Below are 9,559 nucleotides of genomic sequence, written 5' to 3' on the forward strand. Positions count from 1 at the left end.
GGGTCTCGTCTGTCACCCAGACTGCAGTGCAGTGGTATAATCATGGCTCACTGCAGCCTCAACCTCCCAGGCTCAATCAATCCTCTCACCTCAGCCTCCTGAGAGCTAGGAATACAGGCACCCACTACCACACCCAGTTAATTATTTTTGTACTTTTTCTTGGGTAGGGCTGGGGTTTTGCCAGGTTGGCCAGGCTGGTCTTGAACTCTTGGGCTCAAGCGATCCACCTGCTTTGGCCTCCCAAAGTGCTGGGATTACAGGTGTGAGTCACCATGCCTGAGTCACCATGCCTGAGTCACCATGCCTGGCCCAGCATCCGATATTTCTAAATGACACATGACAATAACCATTTTCTCCCAGTTTTCTGAATGCTGCATGTTTACAATACCCTGGTTTGTATTCCTGTTCAGTGCCAAAAAATGGTTTCAAAATTATAATCCAATTCCTTGCAGACCAGAAGGATGCTGGAGTAAAACAAACCAGAGCTTCTTCCCCCAATCCCAGCGAGGTTCCCGACTCTGGGCAGGAAGGAGTGGCCTTTGCTCCTGGGGAAAGGAACTAAAGAGGATTCTGGAGGACTCCAAGCTCTCACAGCCTCCGGGGCTCCTCTAGGGGGAAACGTGGTCAGAGCTTGGGGAAGACAAATTGAATTCTGCTCATGCTGACCGGCTGCTGCCCCTCACCCCATAGCCCAGGAGCTACTTGCTGTAAGGCCACTGTGCAGATGAGAGACCTTGGTCTCCACAGTGTTCAACCATTCAGCCAAGACGCGGCCAGTGAGCTGTGGAGAAGGAACCCACATCTGCCTGGATCACGATTCTTTCCACCACTGGGTAGAAGGTAAGTGAGGAATCTGAGTGTCTGGCAACATTTCTGGAAAATAACTGAGTATTATCATTAGAAGACATTATCATTAGAACCCAAGGGAATTCTTGGTGAAGGCCCACACTTGTCACACCCAATCCTGCATGGGACTGGCCAAGGCCACTGCCCAGCCAAGGGGAAGCTATGTGTCTGAGAGACAAGGAGTTCAGCGACTCCTGTGCCGTTCCCATGGAGGGAACCATACACAAACCCAGGCACCAGGGCATCCACCAAAATAATGGTGAGGAGGAGGACAGAGAGGAGGGGGGAGGTGCAGTCACAAGGCTACTGCTTTGGTGGAGAAGCAAAAATAATGGCGAGGAGGAGGACAGAGAGGAGCGGGGAGGTGCAGTCACAAGGCTCCCACTTTGGTGGAGCAGCAAGGGACACATTTCTCCCTAGTGTTTTAGAGGAGCATGAACGAAGAATGTATGATTTGAAAAAATGTAAAAGTGGGCGGGCACGATGTCTCATGCCTGTCATCCCAGCACTTTGGCAGGCCGAGACAGGTGGATCACCTGAGGTCAGGAGTTTGAGACTAACCTGGCCAACATGGTGAAAGAGGATTCTTGTATTCTACTAAAAATACAAAAATTAGGTGGGTGTGGTGGCACATGCCTGTAGTCCTAGCTACTTGGGAGGCTGAGGCAGGAGAATTGCTTGAACCCAGGAGGCGGAGGTTGCAGTGAGCTGAGATTGTGCCACTGCACTCCAACCTGGGTGACAGAGCAAGGCTCTGTTTCAAAAAAAAAAAAAAAAGTAATAAAAGTAAAACGTTTAAAAAGCGATTTCCAGGTTTCAGTTCACTCTCTCATTGCAGTTGAGATGCTGACCTCAAGATTATTCCATGGTCACTGTCCTGGCTATGCAGACAGTGGTCAGTGGACATCCCAGTCATTTAATACCAACTACTTGGCCCAGGGGGAAGCAGTCGCTTGTGGCCCTCAGGGGCGTCTTATCTCATGGGAGCAAGTGAGGAGCATTGCCAACGCCTCCGTCACAAGTGAGTGGCCCATTGTGTGTAGATCACCAACAAGAACCCCCATGTGGTCCCCACAGGCCTGTGGATAGACAGAGGGAGCAGGACCAGGTCCCATTTTCTGGCAAGGGTCTCAGGATGAGACTATAGGTGTAGAAAGATGCTCCCAGCTCTGGGCTCCCAGTCTGAGCCAGGTGCGTACCTTGGAAGGCCCAGTGGGGAAGCTGTGGTCGTGGTCCCGCCTCTCCACATGCTGTCAGCAGTGATGCTCGTCAGATACGTTTGGTTCTCACCCTTCTGGGCACAAGGAAAAGACTGCATGTCCTGGCTCCTTGTGGTTGGGTGGGGCCAGCGACAGGCTCTGACCAATGAGTGTTGAGTGGAAATGACACCACAATATCCATGTCAAAGCAACGAATTGTCCACGTGAGACTCCGTGGGACACCCCTTCCTTCAGGCACAGCAGCCAGCAGGGTTCATAAGTCCTCCTGCCGTGGGCAGAGCCTCCCTGCTGGCATGTGGTGGCCGTGCAGCATGCGTCAGGCAGAAGCTTTATGCTTTTACACCACCGAAGGCAGTTTTTTTTTGGTCACTGAAGCAGAGCTTAGCTGATGCTGACTATTGCACCTCTAATTCTTCTCCTCTTTGGGGGACCCAAAACTCTAGCATTTCCTTGCACATAATGGGAGCGCAATTAATGGATGGATGGGTGGATCATAGAATGGTCCAAAGCCCCCCAGAATCTCAGTAGTGGCCCAGAGAGCTGGGCACTCACACAATACGGAATTTCTTCTTTCCCAGATCACGCTGCCTGTGCAGTGTTATTCTCACAACAGAGGCCAATCTTGGGAAGGGCAAGTAAGTTGCAACCCAAATAGTGGGATGTTGTACAGAAGGAAGAATGTCTCCCCTGATCAAAATTACCTTCTTTCCATCCAACCAGGTTATTGGTTCCTCCAGGTGCAGAAACATGGGCCAGTGGCTGAGGCCCGGCTCCACGAGGAAATGTTGGGAGAAGGCAGCACACATGGAGGAGAAGCAAGGAGGTAGAGGCGACCTTCTCAAACCTGTGTGTGTGTGTGGGGGGGGGCGGGGGGGGGGTGGGGGTGAGCATGGGAGGCGACTTCTCAAACCTGTGTGTGTGTGTGTGTGTGTGTGTGTCGGGGGGGGTGAGCATGGGAGGCGACTTCTCAAACCTGTGTGTGTGTGTGTGGGGGGGTGAGCATGGGAGGCGACTCCTCAAACCTGTGTGTGTGTGTGTGGGGGGGGGGGGGCGGTGAGCATGGGAGGCGACTTCTCAAACCTGTGTGTGTGGGGGGGTGAGCATGGGAGGCGACTTCTCAAACCTGTGTGTGTGTGGGGGGGTGAGCATGGGAGGCGACTTCTCAAACCTGTGTGTGTGTGTGTGGGGGGGGTGAGCATGGGAGGCGACTTCTCAAACCTGTGTGTGTGTGGGTGGGTGAGCATGGGAGGCGACTTCTCAAACCTGTGTGTGTGTGTGTGGGGGGGGTTGAGCATGGGAGGCGACTTCTCAAACCTGTGTGTGTGTGGGGGGGGTGAGCATGGGAGGCGACTTCTCAAACCTGTGTGTGTGGGTGGGGGGGGGGCGGTGAGCATGGGAGGCGACTTCTCAAACCTGTGTGTGTGGGGGGGTGAGCATGGGAGGCGACTTCTCAAACCTGTGTGTGTGGGGGGGGGGGTGAGCATGGGAGGCGACTTCTCAAACCTGTGTGTGTGTGTGTGGGAGGGGTGAGCATGGGAGGCGACTTCTCAAACCTGTGTGTGTGTGTGGGGGGTTGAGCATGGGAGGCGACTTCTCAAACCTGTGTGTGTGTGTGGGGGGGGGTGAGCATGGGAGGCGACTTCTCAAACCTGTGTGTGTGTGGGGGGGGTTGAGCATGGGAGGCGACTTCTCAAACCTGTGTGTGTGTGGGGGGGGGGGTGAGCATGGGAGGCGACTTCTCAAACCTGTGTGTGGGGGGGGTGAGCATGGGAGGCGACTTCTCAAACCTGTGTGTGTGTGGGGGGGTGAGCATGGGAGGCGACTTCTCAAACCTGTGTGTGTGGGGGGGTGAGCATGGGAGGCGACTTCTCAAACCTGTGTGTGTGGGGGGGTGAGCATGGGAGGCAACTTCTCAAACCTGTGTGTGTTTGTGTGTGGGGGGGTGAGCATGGGAGGCGACTTCTCAAACCTGTGTGTTTGTGTGTGTGTGTGTGTGTGTGTGTGTCGGGGGGGGTGAGCATGGGAGGCGACTTCTCAAACCTGTGTGTGTGTGTGTGGGGGGGTGAGCACGGGGATGAGTGAGCGTGTGAGTGTGCATGTTTGTGAGAGTGTAAGTGTGCACGTGTGTTAGTGTGTGGGTGCGAGCGTGTGTGAGAGTGTGCAGGGCAGTGAGCGTGTAAGTGTGCATGTGGTTGTGATTGTGCGTGTGCATGCTGTGTTAGTGAATGTGAGTGTATATGTGTGAGGGTGCCTGAATGTGTGTGAGTGTGCATGTATGTGAGTGTGTGTGAGGATGTTTGAGTGTGCATGTGTGGCACAAGTGTGAGTGGTCATGAGTGTGAGCGTGTGTGTAAATTAGTGTGTGAGTGTGTGCATATGTGCATGAATGTGAGTGGGCATGGGTATAAGCTTGTGTATAAATGAGTGTGAGTGCATGCATGAATGTTAGTGGCCATGAGGGCATGTGTGTGAGCATGTTCCTGTAAATGTGCACATGAGTGTGTGTGTGAGTGGGTATGAGTGTGTAAATGACTGTGTGAGTGTGCATGTGTCTACAAGTGTGAGTGGGCATGAGTGTCAGCATGCATGTGTGCAAATGTGCATGCGTGCATGAGTGAGTTTGTAAATGAGTGTGCAAGTGTGCATAAGTGTGGGTTTGTAAATAAGTGTGTGAGTGTGTGCATGAGTGTGAGTGGCATGATTGTGAGCATGTATGTGTAAAATGTGTGAGCATGAGTGTGAGCATGCATGTATAAATGAGTGCAAGTGGGCATGAATGTGAACATGTGTGAGTGAGCGTGCAAGTGTGCATGTGTGTGTGTGCAAATGAGAGTGTTAGCATGTGCATGAGTGTGAGTGGGCACGAGTGTGAGCATGTGTAAATGAGATGAAAGTGCGCACGAGTGTGAGCACATGTGTGTAAATGAGTATGTGTGCATAACTGAGTGTGCATGGGTGTGAGGGTGTGTAAATGAGTGGATGAGTGTGTGCACATGAATGTGAGTGGGCATGAGTGTGAGCATGTGTGTAAATGAGTGTGCATGCATGTGTGTGTGCATGGTCACCCTTTCAAGGAACAAGGGTCACATGTTGTCTCTTCCTATGACACAAGTGGCGGGGGTGAGCAGTGGTTCATGAGATGCGGCTGCCACTATGTGAACCCGCTGCAGTTTATGCGAATCTGTGTAACGATTTGCAGGCAGCCATGGGTGTCCATGCTGAAGGAAGACGCAAGTTCTTAGAGGCAAGCTTCAAGTTCAACGACGAAACAACTCGAAGGAGATGTTACCAGATGGAAGGGCTTGACTGTGAGTTGTCCAGGTTCTTGGCACACTGAACACAGAATTAAATGAAAAGCACAAAGCAACAAAAAACAAAGCAACAAAAGAACAAAGTAACAAAAGGAGGAAGCAACAAAAGCAGAGATTTATTGAAGCAAAAGTACACTCCACAGAGGGGGAGTGGGATCGCAAGCTGCTCAAGAGCCCCAATTACAGTGTTCTTCAGGGTTTTTATTAAGCTAAAAGAATTTGCTAACACCCCCAGGTGCCCTTTAGAGGCCTCCGATTGTTTACACCCTATGAAGCATTGGCCTGCAGGGTGTGGTGGCTCATGCCTGTAATCCCAGCACTTTGGGAGTCCTAGGCGGGTGGATCACAAGGTCAGGAGTTCAAGACCAGCCTGGCCAACATGGTGAAACCCTGTCTGTACTAAAAATACAAGAATTAGCCGGTTGTGGTTGTGTGTGCCTGTAATCCCAGCTACTAGGTAGGCTGAGGCACAAGAATCGCTTGAATCTGGGAGGCAGAGGTTGCAATGAACCAAGATCACACCACTGCACTCCAGCCTGGGCAAGAAAAGCCAAACTCTGTCTCAAAAAAAAAAAAAAAAATTAAGCAAAATAGATGTACATATTTTGGGGGTGCGTGTGATATTTGATACATTCCTATAATTCGTAGTGATCAAATCAAGATGCTTGGGATACCCATCACCCCAAACGTTTATCTTTCCTTTCTGCGGGGAACATTCACATTCTTCTCTTCTAGCTCTTTTGAGATCTACAAGGACAGTGAACAGACATCATGGAGGGAATGCTGGAGTCGGTTACCCACGTATCTGTTATGCCAGAGGAATGGGGTCCACAGTGGTCAGTGTGAGGCTCAGCCAGTGTGAGGGGAGGAACCAAGTTTGCACAGAGAAAGACGCAAGAGCGCCGTGCTGAGCTCCCGCTCCCTATTCCAGCCCCACAGAGACCCAGTCACACCTCGCTCTTCCCCTCATGTGGACTTCCCTGACCTACACCAGTGCCAGCCGCATTTCTGCCACTTTAAGCTGAAGCCGAGCCCGGACTGACACAGTTTTCTCATTTCCCCGAGAGCAGCACCACTCCTGATTATCCCCTCCCAAGCCCCAGGAAACTCGCAACAAAAGCAGTCTTAGATTAAATTCAGTGAGTTTCTGGATCACGACAGGAAACTGTGTCGAGCACAAAGGTGTCCTGCGAACAGGCTCAATCACAAGCTCCGCCAAGACGGGAGGTGACAGAGGCCCCAGAAAGCCAGTTCCCGACAACGCCAATACTGCACGTTTATCAGCTGCGGCGAGAGTTGGCTGGAGGCGGTGGCGGTACCTCAATGCTCCTGCCTCGTCTTCGAGATTCTTCTGTTTGATGATGCCTCCTCACTGTTTCTCTGTTGAGGAGCTATGGTGTGGCTCACAACCAAGCGATGACTCTCCAGATTCAAAGACCACATCTCACCCTCTAAAGCGCCCAGGTGCCCAGCGCAGTGCCGTGTGCAGAAAGGGGTTGATGAGCATTTGCTGAGCTGGGTGATGATCCCATGGGCATTGTTTCCTCTGCCCTCAGTCTCCAGCCTGCAGACGCCTGAATGGATTCTGGAGAGGTGTGTGTTGGACTCTGAGGGTCCTCTGAGCCCATCCAAGATAAAGATGCTCCTCCGAGGCGTCTGCTCAGCAGCGTGCTGTCGGCGGGACATTCCGCACCAGGTATCTTCACGCTGCTTCTGGCTGGATTTAGGGCACGATGGAAACATAGAAACAACTGTAGTTCTGCCACGGGGTCCCACATCTGCTCATCCTGGGACAGTCACGCCATCGCCACCCAGGAAGCGGCAGCAGATTTCAGGGCCCTGGAGAGGGCCAGGCCCCAGTGGCTGGTCAAGCTCCTCAGGGTTAGGGGAGCAGCGCAGGAAGGCCCCGCCCAGGACGATGAGGGGAACAGGAATGAAATCAGCAGGTGGGCGGGAGGAACTTGATCAGAGCAGTGGGAGGGCAGGAAGCACGCTGGGGAGGGGCCCCTGAGAGGCCACCACCCGGGGAAGCCCCTGCTGTCCCAGGGACAAGGGAAGGCTCCGCCTTGATTCCCCAGAAGAACAGCGTGGTTGTGGTCAAATCCGTCCACGGGGCAGATTTTCCCCACGGCCCTGTCCCCTGACCCTAGTGGCCCCTCCCACAGACATGCCCTGCAGGGCCCAGGACACTGGCCCTCGATGGGCCCTGAGCCAGTGCCACCTGTGTGTGCACTGATTTATTGGAGGGAGGAGGAGCAGAAAGAGGAGAAGGAAACGTTGACGCCTAAATCACAAGGCAGAAAGGATTCCTGAAACAAATCAGCCAAATCTGCCTCCTAGGTGGTTCCAGACCTGCCTCCCCTCCCCTCCCCGTTTCTTAGGGCACAGCAGTAACATTAACTCGGCTCCACTGCACATCCTCCTGGCCCTGGCCCTGCGCCCTTGGCCCCCGCACATCTCATGGCTGGACCTCCGTGCGGGCTCTCATTTCACGTTCCACCTTCAAATCGTCCTCTGTGAACACGTGTGTGCACGCATGTTTATTGATCTGTTTGTTTACATTTGTTTGACGATCCAGTTGCAGTCTCTTTTCATTAGAAAGCGAGGCTTGTTCCAAGCATAATAAGTGCTTGTTTTGACTTCTTCTGAAAACGAAAGCACCTGAAACCTCCCGTAGCTAATTAACCTGCCAGGATTTGTTTAATGGCAGAGACAGAAAAACCCCCTCAACGCAGCCACGCAGCTGAGCACGAGGGCGGAGGGGAAGGTGCACCCCAGCCTCTTGGCTCAGGTGTTTAAGAGGAAGACACGTCCTTCCGGGATGGGCAGAGGGAGGTGGCCTGCAGGCCGGAGTGGGACAGGAGCGCCTGGGCTGACACCTTTTCCTTCTCCTGCCTTTCTGCTTTGTGTCTGTCTCCCCAGAGACAGCAGATACGCCCAGCACCACGTTGGGCACGGGAGACTAGGCCCAGGCCCGAGAAGCAGCCCCAGGTCCTGAGTTATTTCACAAGCAGAAGGGAGTACATGATGTCCGAGGCTCCATCCCTCCCAACCCTGCTAACGGCTCATCAGTCACAGCAGTTACAGGGAACGGGAGAAGCTGCCATCAGGGAGGTCCCTTGGCTGCAGGATAGATGATTCGTAAATTAATATTTCCACCTCCAATCCAAATCATGAAAATGAGACATTACATTCAATTACAGCCAGTTAAAATAGCAGTCATCCTACCTTGGAGTGGTCTCCTGCCTTGTGTTGGCAAAGCCTCCAAGTCTTTCTATGTTATTTCCTCATTTGTGCCTAAAAAGTTCCTTCTAGGGAAGAAGGGCCCGGCATCATCCTGCCCACTGTGCAGATGGAGAACCCGAGGCTCAGCGGTGCTTTCATGCACTTCCCGACCTCCCAGAGGCTTCAAGAGCAGGGGCCGGCTGTACTTCTCCTCCCATGCTCTGCTCCTGAGCCAGCAGTTTCCCCAGCCAGGCCTTGCCCCAGGCTCAGGCTGGGCCATGATTTCCTCCTTAGCCTGCCTCGCCCTCATCCTCTGGCCTCCAAGCACGGAGCACCTCCCTTCTTCCAGGCAGCCGAGCCCAAGCCTGGAGCTCCTGCGCAGCTTTTCAGGATGTCCCTGTGCTTCCACCTTTGAATAACCTTAGCGGGAGACACGTCCCAGTGCCGCTCTTCTTCAATTTGCCCTGGGGTTCTTTTCCGCACTCGTGGCCTCTCCTTGGGGTCCTGCGGGACACACCCCAGGCTGCTGCCTGCACCCAGGCCTTACACTCCCCACACAGCTGCCTGGGGTCCCTCCCCAGCCTGTGTTAGAGGGTTTCACTCTCTGCTTGTGCCCCACAGGGGCTACACCTGCCCTACAGAACCTGTGCCATTCAGTGGCAGCAGAGGAGGCCCTTGTCCTCCCCAAGGGCCTGTGTGCTCCCCAGGGCCCCTGATCCCTGCAGGGGGTTGTGCCTGTGCCCTGTGACCTGTTCTGACCCATGGGCTGTGGACTTCAGGGACAGGAGAGGGCCCAGGAAGCTCCCCATCCTCTGTTCCAGAGGCTGGGCCAGGTTCTGTCCCTGCACCACAACTTCCACACCCCTGCAGCCCCAGTTATGGCCTCACAGTTCCTGTGGTGCAGCCTGGGTAGCTCTTTCCTTTCTCACACAAGAAACTTCAAGGAAGGAAGTGGAG

General features: G+C 53.6%; 1 long non-coding RNA gene across 1 annotated transcript; it reads left to right on the forward strand.

Moving 5' to 3' along the window:
* Positions 1-578: 578 nt before the first annotated feature.
* LOC139356508 (uncharacterized) lies at positions 579-2,893 on the forward strand. Its single transcript, XR_011608466.1, has 3 exons — positions 579-840; positions 1,685-1,867; positions 2,787-2,893. It is a non-coding gene; the product is annotated as an uncharacterized lncRNA (long non-coding RNA).
* The last annotated feature ends 6,666 nt before the right edge of the window (positions 2,894-9,559 follow it).

The sequence above is a fragment of the Macaca nemestrina genome, chromosome 10, assembly GCF_043159975.1.
Source record: "Macaca nemestrina isolate mMacNem1 chromosome 10, mMacNem.hap1, whole genome shotgun sequence".
Taxonomy (NCBI): domain Eukaryota; kingdom Metazoa; phylum Chordata; class Mammalia; order Primates; family Cercopithecidae; genus Macaca; species Macaca nemestrina.